The sequence below is a fragment of the Aptenodytes forsteri genome, unplaced genomic scaffold (genome assembly GCF_000699145.1).
Source record: "Aptenodytes forsteri isolate BGI_AS27 unplaced genomic scaffold, ASM69914v1 Scaffold404, whole genome shotgun sequence".
NCBI classification, from domain to species: Eukaryota; Metazoa; Chordata; class Aves; order Sphenisciformes; family Spheniscidae; genus Aptenodytes; species Aptenodytes forsteri.
Genome location: NW_008795629.1, coordinates 4,133,299 through 4,147,771, shown reverse-complemented (window position 1 = coordinate 4,147,771; position 14,473 = coordinate 4,133,299).

Here is a 14,473-nt window from a genome sequence, read left to right as displayed (position 1 = left end):
GCTGCCCAGGGAAGTGGTTGAGTCACCATCCCTGGAGGTATTTAAAAGATGAGTAGATGAGGCGCTCAGGGACATGGTTTAGTGGGCATGGTGGGGTTGGGTCGATGGTTGGACTCGATGATCTTAGAAGTCTTTTCCAACCTCAATGATTCTATGATTCTAAGTCCTTTGGCTTTCCCTGCCTGCACCAAGAAAAGGCTGGGCTGCGATGGGCCTGGTATGGTTTTGGGGTACATCCTCTCTGCCGCAGCTGCTTTGCTGGCTCTGGAGGGGCGTGGGTGGCAGGGTTTCAGTGGTCTTTGGTTTAGGCTGCGGGGAGGAGGTTTGCTGCAGAGTGGTTAGGCAGACCCTGCCACCTGGCTTTGGCTTTTGACCTCACTCCCTGCAGCAATCTCAGCCGCTGGAGCTAACACCTATGCCACAGAACCACTGGCCACCGACAGAATAAGAGCAGGGCCCCAGTCTGGTCCTCAGCATCCCATTTTGGGAAAATTGAGGCTTACAGCAGTGCAAGCAGGAGAAGGCAGCGGCCCTATAAAATTAAATAGCACCTGGACCTGACTTTTCCTTGCTCTCAGGATGTGCCATCGCTGGGAATGACTCCTGAAAGGCCAGAGGGGACAGGGCGTAGGTTTGGGTCTGCCCACCTCATTCCTACCGGCATCATGACTGTGAGTGATAGAGGATGCTCCTGACAGCCCCTTCCCCTGTGCTTTGTGCTCACAAGTGCACAGCAGCCAAACTGGGGGGGATGCCAATTTTTTTTTCCTGTATCACCCCAGAGCAAGCATCCCCAGCCTGGCCATGCACCCTTTTGTGCAAGCACACACACAAATGCTCATGAACACGCAAATGTGGACACAGCTTCCCGTGCAAATCTATGTGCACACCCCCAGATTTACACAGCTACCGTATGCCAAATACATACACACACCCCTTACCTGTGAGGACATGCACACCCCTGCAGACACACAGCCCCCCAGCCAGCCCCAGCCACCCGTGTGCCGCAGCTCCTCCCATGCCAGGACCTGGGTGCAGCCGAGGGGGTGGCTGCAGGTGCCAAAGCTGCTGTGTTTCCTGCACATTCTGGTCTGGCAGTTAGAGCAACTGCTTCTGACCGCGGACACCCAGTGCTCCCCCAAGGAGTGGCTGCCACCAGCAACGGTGCCAAAATGCTTTGTCAGCTCCCTTCCACATGCCAGCTGGGACCTCAGGAGACCAGAGCTCATCCCCAGTCCCACGCTGGGGTCTTGCTGATGGAGAATGGCCAGACCCTGCCAGGAGACCTCAGAGAGCTGGGGCTGATCCCTGCCTGTATCTGCAGGAAGCTGGATCTGTGACTTCAGCATGCCTGAGCTATACCTAAGCAAGCAAAACCCCCTCTACAGATGTTTGAGAGCCAGCCTCGCTCCTTATATACCCCAGCCTTGATTAAAGATGACTGGGAACAACATGTGAGCAAGCATCCCTTAAAGAAACCCAAGCCCAAAAACCAGGTCTTGAGAAAACTGGGCAGGCAGATGAATCATAGAATCATAGAATCATAGAATCATTAAGGTTGGAAAAGACCTCTAAGATCATCGAGTCCAACCATCAACCCAACACCACCATGCCCACTAAACCATGTCCCTAAGCGAAGGGGACATCCTCAGTGAAGATGGAGAGGAAGTCCTCTCCTGCTGCTTGCAGCAGCATCTTCAAGGAGAGCCGTGCCATGGAGCAGCAAAGCACCATTCATGCGAAATGGGACATTGCAGATGCTGGGGGTAGAAGGGGTGGTCAGGTTTTGTGGCAGTAAGGTCACTTACAAATGAGGACCGTCCTGGTCACTGGGACGTCTCAGAACTGTGTTTTGTTTTTGGAGAGGTTGGGCTGGAGGTGCTGCAGCGGGATGTGTGGGCTATTTGGCCCCTGGGTTAATGGGATGATCTTGGAGTGGGCCTGGTCCGTCAGGCACTGTGGTCTGGGAGCATTGCCATGGCCTTGCCTTGCTGGGAAAGCAGCTGTCAGTCCTGGAGGGGACAGGCTGGGGTGAGCTGGTGGGCACCATGGGCGGTTGATGGGAGGGGTGGGCTGCTGGGCAGGTTGCCTGGACCCCTAACCATGGCCAACTTGCACAGCCCTGATGTGTCTTGAGGGGTCCAGGCCCACAGCATGTCCTCCGTCCCATCCCACCAAGAGCCTTGCCCTGCCCATTGCCAAGCCTGCTGTAGGCTTGCAAAACATCTGTGTTTCCTCCCACCGCCCTCGTTTTGCTTTCTCTAGTTTTGCTTTGAGTCAGCTCCAAGGTTTCTCCTTCTCTCTCTTCCTCCCTTTGGCGGGATGTGCTGCTTGAGGAGGATGCCGGCAGGCTGGATGCTGGCATGCAGGGGCTCAGAGGGCAAGCGAGGTAGCCTGCGCCCCCCAGCCAGGCAGGAGCCCTGGGCCTGCCCACTCCACCGCCCCCAAGACCAAACCCACTGCCCATGGCACCAGTGCAGAGCCTTGTCAGAGGGGGCCGAGCTCTCCTTACACCTGCAGGGACCATCATGAGGCCCGCTAGATGAACAAGGAGCCTAAACCCATTTGGGGTGGTACCTGCCTGCATCTTCACAGCCACCTCCTCCCTTCAGTCTTTCCCCATTGCTCAGCATCCCTCTCTATCCCAGAAGTCCAGGGGATGATGGGGCAATGTGCCCTCTCTACAGTCGAGCTTGGGCATATCCCCATTTCCAGAGGATCCCCTTTGCCTCAAATCCACCCTGGGACACGTGGACCCCTCTACTCCAAGGGCTTGACTATGAAGACAGTCCAGCCTGAAAGGGATCCTACAGCCATTGCTTGTCCCTAGGGGTGGTGGGTTTCACTGTGATGGGGTGACAAATGGTCACTGTCAACAGTGGCAAGGTTGGAGGGGGACAGGGGCGCAGAGAGCGGGCATGGAGCCGTGTCCCAGGAGGATATGGATGCCCAATTCACCATCTGCTTCAAGGAAGGGGAAAAAAGAGGATCCAGGAAATTCTAGATGAGTCAGCCTGCCTCTGTACCCAGAAAACCACTAGAACAAATTAGTAAGGCCACCAAGCAGTAAATACTGAGAGGGCAGGGCTGGAGCTGAGAACACAGATTTAGCAGGAACACGTGTCAAACCAACCTCATTTTCTCTTCATTAGGGTGACGGGCTGGGTACCGCAGGGAAAGCAGGAGCGATGCTATCTTTGCGCTGCCTTATGTGACATTCCCATAAGCAAATTAGGGAAATGGGAAATTCTGCCACTGTAGGTGGATGGCTACCCAAGAAGCTATATCCCATCAGCAATTATCAATAGCTCGTGACGGCATACACATTAAGAAGGGGTTTTCTGGAGAAGCATGGCTCAAATGAAGGCAATATGCTCTTGAGGGAGGCTGTAGGGGCTGTCTGGGAGGAGGGTTAGAAATCAAATTCACCCTGATGACCTGGAGAAAAGAGTAAAAATGCCCTGAAAGAACGACTGATGGAAAAGAATTGGGCATGTTTAGTGCAAGAAAAGATGATGGAAGTCTTCAGAGCAGGAAAAAAGCCCTGGTATGAAGCAAGCAGTGAAAGACAGAGATGTGTTTAGGGTTATGCCCTGTTGCTCAGATGGCAGTCCATCTGTCTTGCAAGCCTTGCCGTGCCCACAGACACAGCAACCCCGCTGCTCAGGGGATGTCCTGCTCTGCGGTCATGCCTGGGGACCGTGGTTGAATGTCCCTTTCTGCCCTTCCCGGGGACTGCTGGCAGGATGGAGCCATCTGGGTATGGGGTGACCCCAAAGGGAAGGGATGGATGTCCCAGCAGGGATAGGATGCACGTGGGCCAAGCAGGACAGTGTGGGCACTTTGTCCCTGGACTGGAGGGGTAGGGGATGGGGGCGCTGACACAGCAAGAGCTGGAGAGGAGGATAAGGAGCCTCGGAAAACCTTCCTCCTCTCACCTGGGCAGCTCACCCGGGGGTGGGAACTGAAGTAAAAAATGATTTCAGGCTGTGCGAAAGTGGCAGGGAAATTACCGCCCGGGCTGTGCCTTGTGTTTGCCTCCTTCACGCATCCCGTTGAGGAGCCACGACCAGCACACTGGGATGGAGAGGATTGGCAGGGTCTGTCCCTGGCAGGGTCTCTCCAGCCCAGCGGGGTCGTGCCGGGGCTGGGACAGGGCTCGTCCCTGGTGCCTGCCGAGGCCGGGCTGCGGGGGGACCTGCAGGAGCAGCTTTTGTTTCCAGGCGGGTGCCGGTAAGCAGCAAGGTGCTCGGGCAGTGCTGGGAGGTGTGCGTGAAGTGGAACAGGACGTCAAAGCAGTTTCGGCTCCGTGGGTGGTTCTGGGAAAGTCCCTTTAGTAAAAGCAAGTCAAAGGCTTTAATAGAGGGACCAGTGCCGGGCTCCTTCTCAGAGATGACTCCGAGGGCTTGGCGCATCGTGAGTTGTGATTTGAGTTGTGTTGCCATGACGTAATGGGGGGCTGGTTTCCATCACAGCCGTGTTTTGGAGGCAGGGGCCCGTCCCTGTGCCAGGGGTGCCACTGGACCCCCATTGAGCCGTGTGCCTCAGGGGCAGCATTTTGCCTCCCGGGGTGGGCAGCATGGGGAGCAGTGTCTGCCCTGGTGGGGAACATCCCTCCGCTCTGTGGCAGCAGCCTCGGGGAGGAAGGGCTGGGCTGAAACCACAGATCCCCCAGATGAAGCGATCGGTTTGTTTGGGTGAATATGAGAGTGCTGGGAGAGAGGGCTGCCTCCCCGGGGTCTCCTCCTCCTCAAAATATCTCAAGGTGTTTAACACAGGTGCGGCTGCCCTGGAAGTAAAGGGGAGATGTCAAAACCTTTAGGTTTTTCCTGCATTCAACCACCCCTGGGTAATCTCAGCCCCTAACACAGAGGGGTCCAAGGGGATGGGCAGATGCCGCGGGGCAGGTGGTGCCATCCCGGTCACCCTGCTGCTGCTGGCTCCCCACACCACGCTGTGGCACGGCGATGCCAGGCATTGCACGGTGCCAGCTTTCTGCACTAGGAGATTTGCTGCCCTGGAGACCCCTCTGTGGCGGAGTGCATGAAGGGGTCTTCTATAATGAACCTATAGAAATGGGGGCCCCATGCTCTGGGAAAGGAATAGGAGGGGGGCCAGGGAGATCTGCTGCTCCCTCTTTTCCTCCCCACGCACCAGACCTGAGCCAGGGATGTCCCCCGGTCCTCATCTGTGAGCATTGGAAATGCTGGTGGGACAACACTTCCTTCACCGTCCTTGGTGCTGCCCCAGCCCAAGCAGGACCCCATGTCCCCATGGCAGAGCTCTTGGGAAGGGGGTGACTCAGGTCCTATCCACAGGTTAGGGCTTTGCTAGCTCTCCATGAGGATCCTGAAGACCTTGGCTTGGCTCCTCTGCTTCCAGGAAACCTCCTTTCCTTCCTTCTAGTCCTGCTCCAGATCGTAGCATCAAGGCATAATTAAGGGTGGAAGGACGTCAAAGCAGGGAAGAACCTCGAAGCTGAAGATGGGCTCTGCCCCAGGACCTGGTGCTGGAGGGCTGTTGGTACAAATGACTCGCTGGCTTTTCCCTTCCAGCAGCAAAGATCAGAGGCTCCCTGCCAACCTGTGGTTACTGGGACTTACCTACATTGCCTGCCTCCCTTTTGAGATCTGGAGGATGAGCCTGATGTGCTGGTGCCTCTTAAGACCTCACAGCCGCTGTCACCTACTGCTAGCAGCCACCGTGCCCCTCTTGCGAGGCCACAGGTGCCATCACCTACATCCTCAGCAATCCCACTGCCCCAGCTGGCTCCAGGGCAGAGCCAGCCACTGGCACTGCTCCCTGGGGCAACCCGGGCTTTTGGGGTGTCAAGCCAGAAGAGCTGCCATGGGGACACTTCATTTGAAACCAATGTGAAGTATTTTAAGCCTGATTCCTAGATCCTTCTGCCCTTTTTTAAAACAGAGGTCTCTCCTACTGCAGGCTTTAATATCCTACAGTCCTTGCGTTAAACCCTCCCTGCTTCTGGGAGCCTGAGTGCTGCTCCGGGCACTCAACACGAGGAGCTGCCATAATTTTCCATGCTGGCTTCATCCTCAGCAGCCACCCAGCACATTTCCTCCAAGGCAGGGCGTTTTGGGGCATTTTGTGCCCTCTCTGTGTGCAGGATGGTCTCCTCTGAAAGCTTCACGCTAAACGAGATGGCTTTATTTCCATGGCAAGCTGAGTTTGCTTTATCAAGCTGCAGATCTTCCTCTAACTCAAGACCAGTTATCATTTGACATCTTATCTAACCTGTCCTGCATTGCTCCCCATGGGATGTCCTGGGGGACCTGCGCACCTGGAGAGGGGTGAGCTGGGGGGCAGAGGGCTGCAGGCAGCCTCAGCCCTGCTGTTTATACCTTCGCTGGGTGCTCTCAGCTCAGAGCACACCTCACCTTTTGGTTTTACGTGTGGTGCCATCCTCCCCAACTTTCCACCCTGCGGTTTCATGTCAGGCCTTTTTCTGCCTGAGTTGGCTGAAAGTTGTTAAAAACAGCCCGTGCTTGGTGGCAGCTATTGAGAGAGATAAGGTTACCTGGGGCTTTATCAGCTGCTGAGTCCTGTGTTTTCAGTGGGTTTTGCTTCCATTATTCCTACGCTGGGCACAATCTCTGCCGGTTCGCCCCCACTGCTGTGACAGTGATGGGCACAGGCAGCCTGGCAGGGGGTTGCTTTTCCAACCTCTCAGCCTACGGACAGAGCAGCATCACGAGAGCATGGCTTCAGCAGGGTTGGGGGTTCATGTGTGGGGCTTAGGGAAACCCGCCTTGTCCTTGCTTTGGGGGACATTTCACCCAGCCAGGACCTGGTGCAGCGCCAGCAGAGCCTGTTGACACAGGGATCGGAATGGGGTGGGGCTGCTCACACGGGAGCAAAGGTTCCCCTCTCCAAGCACAAAGACATTGTGCGAAGAGGAAGAGTTTGGGGAAGAGAAAGTTGCACACACTTATCAGCACCCAGAAGCCGCAAGCTTAACCCTGGTCACTGCCTCTTCCCCAGCTCCAGGTGGGACCATGGGGACCTGGCAGGACATTTTTGCAGCGAAGATTGCAGATATGCACTTAACAGAGTCATGGATGCTTCAGGAGGACGATAGCCTGCAGGTGCATGTCCTCAAGCCTGGCTGGAAGGAATTTGTGCAGCGCCGTGTGTTTGGGAGGTAGGGGGCTGCTGGCTTGGTCCCTGTCAGAGCGGGACCAGGAATGATGGGCTGCAATGCAGACCTTTCACTTTCTCAAAGTTTGCTTGTAGGAAACAGCTTTTGACATGAAAGGGGCAGTTTGGAGGCATGTAAGGCTGGGAGGGGTTTTCCCATTTTCTTCCAAGCTTGGTGGGTTATTGCCAAACTGGAAAAAAATCATGGTAATTGGAGGGGAGGGGAGTGTGGCAGCTCCATGGGGCCAAAGGGCAGCTGGTATTTGGCCAGAGTTTCTCCATGTTGGTGTCAAGATACAAAGAGCTCCTCCAGCGAGCAGGGGTACTTATACCACACTAGAGCCAAATCTTCTGGGTTTGCACCCAGAGGATGAGGAGAGGGAGAGCCGCTGTCTGCTGGGACATGGGGCGATACCTCAGCAGTCCCTGCATCTGCACCAGGCTTTGGGGTCCTGGAGCAGAGAGAGGCTGTGGCTCTGCATTGCTGATGAGAGGCCCCATCCCAAAAATTTCCACCCCGGGCAGGACCCTGGGCATCGACCAGACACCCTGCCCGGGTGGCAGCAAATGGAGACCTTGGCTGCCAGCCCCCATGCAGATTATGCAAAACGAAGAGCTGCGGGTTACACACCTTTTGACTCCTCAAGATATCTCCTCACCTGCTCTGCAGCCTCCACCCACACCTTCCTTCTGTTTTTCTTCTTTTTTTTTACTTCCCCGGCCCTGGGCTTGATGTTGGCTTTCCCCTGAGCTGTGATGAGCCAGCATGGGTGAGAGGCTGGAGCCTCAAATAGACCTGGGGCCTGATGCTTCCCACCCCAAGGACCCCTGCTTCTGGCAGTGGGGCTGGGATGGGCTAGGAAAGGGGACGAGGGTGGTCCCAGAAGGCAGCCTGGCTCCTAAATTCTTTAGTGCTGGTGCCAGCCCTGAGCTCACATCTGTGTTGAACTCCCCAGACTGGCATCATGCTGTTAGGGGGAAGACAGTTCGGTGTAAAGCTTGCATGAATGAAGTTAATCCATCAGCCCTGGCTGCCCTGGTCCGTACTGACTGCATGGGAAGCTGCCAGGTCAGCACAGGGAGCCCGGGATGAGCTGGTCTCCTCTGTGCTCTGGCAGGTTTCAGTGCTCCCGGTGCTTTCATGAATGGTCCTCAGCCAAAGTGCATATCCTGTTCCACATGTGCCGGAGCCGGGGCCGGGGCATGGTGTGGATGCGAGTCTTTCGCCAGGCATGCAGGCGGTGCCCCGAGCCCCGGCTGGAGGAGCCTAAATTCAGCCAGGACACCATGAAGAGGCTTCTGCACAACCTAGTGCTACTTGCATGAATGAAGTTAATCCATCAGCCCTGGCTGCCCTGGTCCGTACTGACTGCATGGGAAGCTGCCAGGTCAGCACAGGGAGCCCGGGATGAGCTGGTCTCCTCTGTGCTCTGGCAGGTTTCAGTGCTCCCGGTGCTTTCATGAATGGTCCTCAGCCAAAGTGCATATCCTGTTCCACATGTGCCGGAGCCGGGGCCGGGGCATGGTGTGGATGCGAGTCTTTCGCCAGGCATGCGGGCGGTGCCCCGAGCCCCGGCTGGAGGAGCCCAAATTCAGCGAGGACACCATGAAGAGGCTTCTGCACAACCTAGTGCTAAAGATCCTCAAGTACTTCTACCACCTGCCCATCCAGCCCTCTGACCTCCTGGAAGTCGTGGTGGATGCGCGGGTGGGGGGGCCGCACGACAGCGCCCGCTGTGAGGGCTGCCAGCTCGGCGTTTGCAGCGAGTCGAGGCTGGCCCCGGCGCTGGATGCTTGGGAGCCCTTGACGGATGCAGACAAGGCCAGGACCCATCGCACCCTGAAACGCCAGGGCATGAGGCCCTGTGCAACCCCAACCCACCACCCCTCACCCTTCGATAGCAACTTCCGCTGGAAACGCTGCTGCTGCATCGGCAGCTCTTTTCTCTGTGTTTTGGCAGTGCTCCTCTTTGTCCTGCTTTATTTCACCAGGAAGTAGTGGGAGCTGGGGCTCGCAAAGAGGAATAGGAGTGATGGCTGGGGGGGCTGATGGAGCGCCTGGAAAATTGGGTGCCCGAGGTCAGCCCTCGCTCGTGGCATGGCGAGGCTTCCCCGGCTCGTGGTAGGATGGAGACACATCAGGGATGCCTCAGCCAGGCACCTTGTCCCACAGCCTCAGTGAGCCTGGTGGGTCTGATGTTTTCTTATGGGACATATTCTGCGTGAGGACGACCCTCAGCTGCCCCATGCAAAGGATGAGTGTACTTGCAAGAATAAAACAAGCCCTTTCTCCTCAGCCCAAGGATGCATTTGTGCTTTTTAATTTCTCCAAAGCCTTTTCTAGGTACGTGTGAGCAGCTTGGAGGGAAGATGGGTTATCCGCCTTTATCCACCAGCTGGGCCTAGCTTCCAGGGAGACACATCACAATGCTCTCTTGCCTTTGGCCTTGGTGGAACTGGGCACCCAAAGCAGCTGAGGGGCACCTAGAACTGGAGTTTTGCAGCAAAGTCATGGGGAGCCAGTGCCCGTGGAGGCTGGCACTGCCTCCTATGAGCTGTGTACAGCAGCATCTGCCCTGGCCCCATGCACCAGTGGATGTCCCTTGTGTCACCAGGGGCCCAGAGATTGCTTCGTCCTCCAGAAACATCTGGGTGCTGAGCTTTTGCAAGGGGACTCTTTATCCGGGAGTGTAATGATAGGACCAGGGGTAACGGTTTTAAACTAAAAGAGGGTAGATTTAGTCCTTCCCCAGTACCCAGAGGGCAAGGTGGATTTTGGGAGCCTCTGGCTTCACTTTACAGGAGGTTGGGGATTGGGCCTGATTCCCTACCGGAGCGTCACCAGAAAGGGAGAGGGATGCAGCATGGTGGGTGTTGCACCCAAATTCAGGTGTGTGGTTGTAATAAGTAAGCCTGGGGGGAAGCCGGAGAGCGCCCAAATGGCCCGTGCCATGGGTATCCACTCACTCCCCATCCCTTCCAGCATCCCACCACCCTGGACACACGTGCCCATGGGGCAAGCGGGTGGCATTGGGTGCTTCTGTCTCACTGCGGCAGCACGGATGTGGGGTGACAGTGTGGCCAGCCCCATAGCTCTGTGCTCCTCTCCCTCTGGCAGCCTCCATCCCACCGCTCAGGCTCTCCTCTCTTTCAGCTTCTGTGCTGTGCTCCCGCTCAGGGTGCTCCTGCTGTGAGCATTTGTGGAGCTCAGCCCAGGCTGTCATCCTCTTCCATGTCCACCTGGACCAGTCTGGGGCAGGGGGCCGGGCGAGGATGGGGACCTTCAGGCAGCAGTGCCACCAGTGCTGGGTGTGGGCAGAGCCAGTTTTCAGCCAGGAGAGTGCTCGGCGGATCCTGTTGGATTTGGTCACCAGTATCCGGCAGAAGTGCTACGGCAAGGACGTCATTCGCCCCTGCTTGCAGGAGGCTGTGGCTGGGGGGGCACAGCGTGACCCATGAGAGTGAGCACTGCGAGGTCTGTCACCTGGGGGTGCATCAGGGAATGCACAGGGGACACCAGGAACGCTGTGGGAAATCCAGCTCCACGGGGCTGCAGGAGAAGCAGGAGAAGCCCAGAGACGTGGCCATCCCCTGGAGAAGCAGGGTGCCAGTGATGAGAGTGCAGTCACCAGCCCACCGCCAAGCCCTGGATGGGTTTAGAAGCAACTCAGGAGACATCACCCCCTGTTGTGCCTGTGCCATCCCCATCGTACTTTCCATTTTTATTACATACCTCTCACAGAGAGGCTGGCCGGGGCCGCCTGGTTGGTAAATGACTTTTATTAACTCCATCAACTTCCCGGCTTGCTCTGCTTTAGTTGCACCAGGCACCTGACTGCGCTGGGATGACGGCTGCTGGGGTGGGGGTTTCTAACACCCCCCCGAACTGAGCTGCGTCACTCACTCTTTGCCATGTTCTCTGGGGTTCATACACTGCCTGGGTGGTCGAGGAGCAGAAACACAGACACTGGGGGATCTGCTGCTCACTGGGAGTAGTCAGAGCTGAAGTGAACAAACCCCAAACTACTCTGGGTACTGAAACTGTTTTTCAGGCTGTCTGGCAAATGAGTCCAATGAGGGCCAGACCTGCAGAGCCACTGAGGCAGCTGCATCCATCCCCTCCTGACTTTGCAAATGATTTGATGCTGAAGATGGACATGGTAGAAAAGATTTCATGACTGATTTAATGGAAGAAAGATGGGCTGAAGGAAAGGTGTTAACCAAACTCAGTGTTACCGGCGCAGCTTGCACAGCATCAAGCCCTGGCTATGAAGCTTTCCAGGTGCTCTCCTCCCTGCTGTGTCCTGCAGGGCCTTTTACGCTACTCACTGTGGGTTTGCTTTTTTTGCTGGTGTAACATTCTCCCGTATTTTCATACATGCGACCTGCAGGCTATTGGTTAAAAAAACCCAAAATAACAAGAAAATCCTGTGTGATCCAGGGGCCATGTAGATTTTGTTTCTTAAGTGCTCTGTCCTGCTCATCCCACCAACTGTCCCCCTTCCTCAGCACCTTCCCTGCTCCGCAGCCCTGGCCATGGAGCCAGCAGATGGAGCTGCGAGATCTCTGGCACTGCACTGGGAAGCACTGGGACCAGTGACCCGCCAGCACTGGGACGGGCCAGCCCTCCCCAGATGGGGGAAGCCCTCCCCCCATCCCTGTGCCCAGCTGTCTCCTTGTAGTGTGGTCCCCCCCAAACCGTATCCTACATGGATATGGTCCTGGTCTGTGGATAAGCTGGTCTCTTGCTGTGATTTTCCAGTCTTGGAGCACTGGAGTTGCCCATGCGATGAAAGGCGCGGGGCCTCAAACCCCTCCTGGCCCCCAACTCTGCCTGGGGGGCATTGGTGCCACAGCAGCAGGGCTGGGGTCCAGCGTGGTGCCACCAGCAGGGACTTCCCCAGGAAGGAGAGCCAGCATGACCTGTCCCCCTTGGAGTGAATATCAGTAATGTCCCGAGCGTTTTTGGCAGGGGAACAGTGGCTGAGGGAGTGCTTGGGACCCAAAGGGTCTTGTATCTGAATGGATCTTTCTGGAGGAGGTCTTTCCTTGCGTGAGGTGGCCGGGGCTGAGTGGCTCTGCTGAGGAGGAGGAGGCTGATCCTGCAGCCTGGACCAACTCCCTTCCCTCCTGTGCAGCTTTCCCCTCACTGGGAGCAGCCCGCCCTCTCCCCGCTGGCGTTATGTCATGAAGCAGGGACATGGCCAAGTTTCTTGCTGCCATTGCCCGTAGCCCTCTTTCCATGCTGAGGTTTTCCTAGCCCCAGTCATCATGTCTGGCTGTCTGCAGCCTCCCCAGCCACCCAGCTGCTGAGGGGGAACTCCCTTGCCTCCGCCTGGGAAGCCAACTCTGGTGGAGACCACATCTCTGCAGGGGTCCTTATTTTCTTGCTTGGGTCTCTCTGCTCTTTTATAAGGGCAGAGCCATCCCTCGCCCCCCTGCAATGCCCTCTGCACACACCCTGGGCTCCCCCACCCATGGCCTTGCATGCATATGCTGCTTTTTCCCTGGTCTCCTCCCCGCCGCTGCCTGCCTCCTTGTGCCGTGTGTGCATGTCCCCTCCATCATGCAGCCCCTTCATCCCCTCCCCATTATTCAGAGATACCCATGCATACAGGGGCTTCTCAGCCACGGCCTCATTTTTGGGCTCCTTCCAGGATACCCCTCTCCGACGTGCAGTTGTGCTGATCTCCCACTTGTTTCTTAGCAAACTGCCCTCAAAGTGCTGCTTTTCGTGGGTCTTGGCACTTTTGGAGCCCAGAGCAAGCCCCTACAGCTCAGCTCAGCCCCTGGGGATGGTGAGCAGTGGCCAGCCCCCCAGCTGGCAGGGGGACAGCGAGCCCATCCTGGGGAAGGCAGCTGAGGGATGAAGGATGCGCTCTCTCCTTGTGGGTCCCGGGCAGGTCCTGGCTGTCCCCCCTGGTCCGTCTGAGGTTGGGAACTGCTGCAGCCAACTCTCAGCTCATGCCTGACACTCACATGCAGCCAGGGACGGGCAAACCTCACCCAGGGACATTTAGCTGGCCTTTCACCGCAGCCAGACTGATAAATTGCTGTCTCCGCGCCTGTCTCCCTGGAGAGAAGCTCTCACCACTCTGGCAGGTCGCGAGGTGCCAGCAAATGCAAACCCTGTTGTTATTGCTCTCGCTTTTCTCCTCTGCTGCCTGTTCCCAGCTCTCCCTGCAGCCAGCCGCAGCGGCTGGGGGGCATGAGGGGCTGGCACTCAGCAGCACAGTGGCTTGGTGAGCAGGGGGTGAGGGCTGGGTTGCGTCAGGGGTTTCCCGGCAGAGCTATTGACGGGAGGCAGAGGAGAGTCTGTATTTATGACTGATCTATTATAGGGCAGCAATATTTTTTAACTTGCCCCAGAGCTGTCTAGGCTCAGATCCTACAGCTGATGGTTTAATGCTCAGGGGATCATGCCTTGATTTTGCTTTTTCTCTCTCCTCCCCTTCACCCCTCTGATGTCTCTGGACATGTTAGCAGACCCGTGAGTGAGCGAGCGAGCCAGACCTACTGCCCTCCTCCCCGCTGCCAACCCAGAGGAGCCTGGTGCTGTTATTTCAGTTCTGTGCTGTAGGAAAATAGGGATCAATAACCCAGCTCTCAGCCCTGGATCCAGGCACATGGTAGGAAACAGTGGCCATGATTTTAAGCTCTCTCCAAAGGCTGGATTTTCACAGCCTGTGATGTGGAGAAGAGATGCCCGGCAGAGCTGTGTCCCTGCCTCAGCTCCCACCTGTGCTTGCTGCAGAGCCTCTGCTGTGAAGACGCGCTCTCTCAGTCCAACAGCTAGCAGGGACAGGCTGATTTTTCACCCTTTTTAAAGCAAAAGTCACATACCTGTTATTTTTTCCGCGTGTCAATTGAACCCAGATTTAATTGCTATTCTCAGCATACAGGTTGCTGCACTTTCCTCCTGCCACCGCCCTCATCTTCAGTAATGTGCTAAGGCTATAAATAATTGAAGGGCAGGGTCTCATCTGTTGCCGTTTTTTGCAATTTGTATTCACGGCTGGTCGGGGTCTGTCTCAGCCCATGAAACTGCGTGGGCCATGGCTGAGCAGCCGTCGGGGTGAGGGACAGTGTGAGAATCCCCCTGGGAGCGCAGGCGTGCGTGGCAGAGCCTAGCAACCAGCCTTGACCATGTCCCTCTTGGAATAAAAGCCTCAGGGCACCAACTCAGTACATATCAAAGTTTTATTTTGTCCTCAGGAGGAAGATTACACAGAACCATCCTTACATGACATTGGATATTTTACAGAATGTAGTATCAAAAAAGAAATATATATATATATATATATATAAAAAAAAA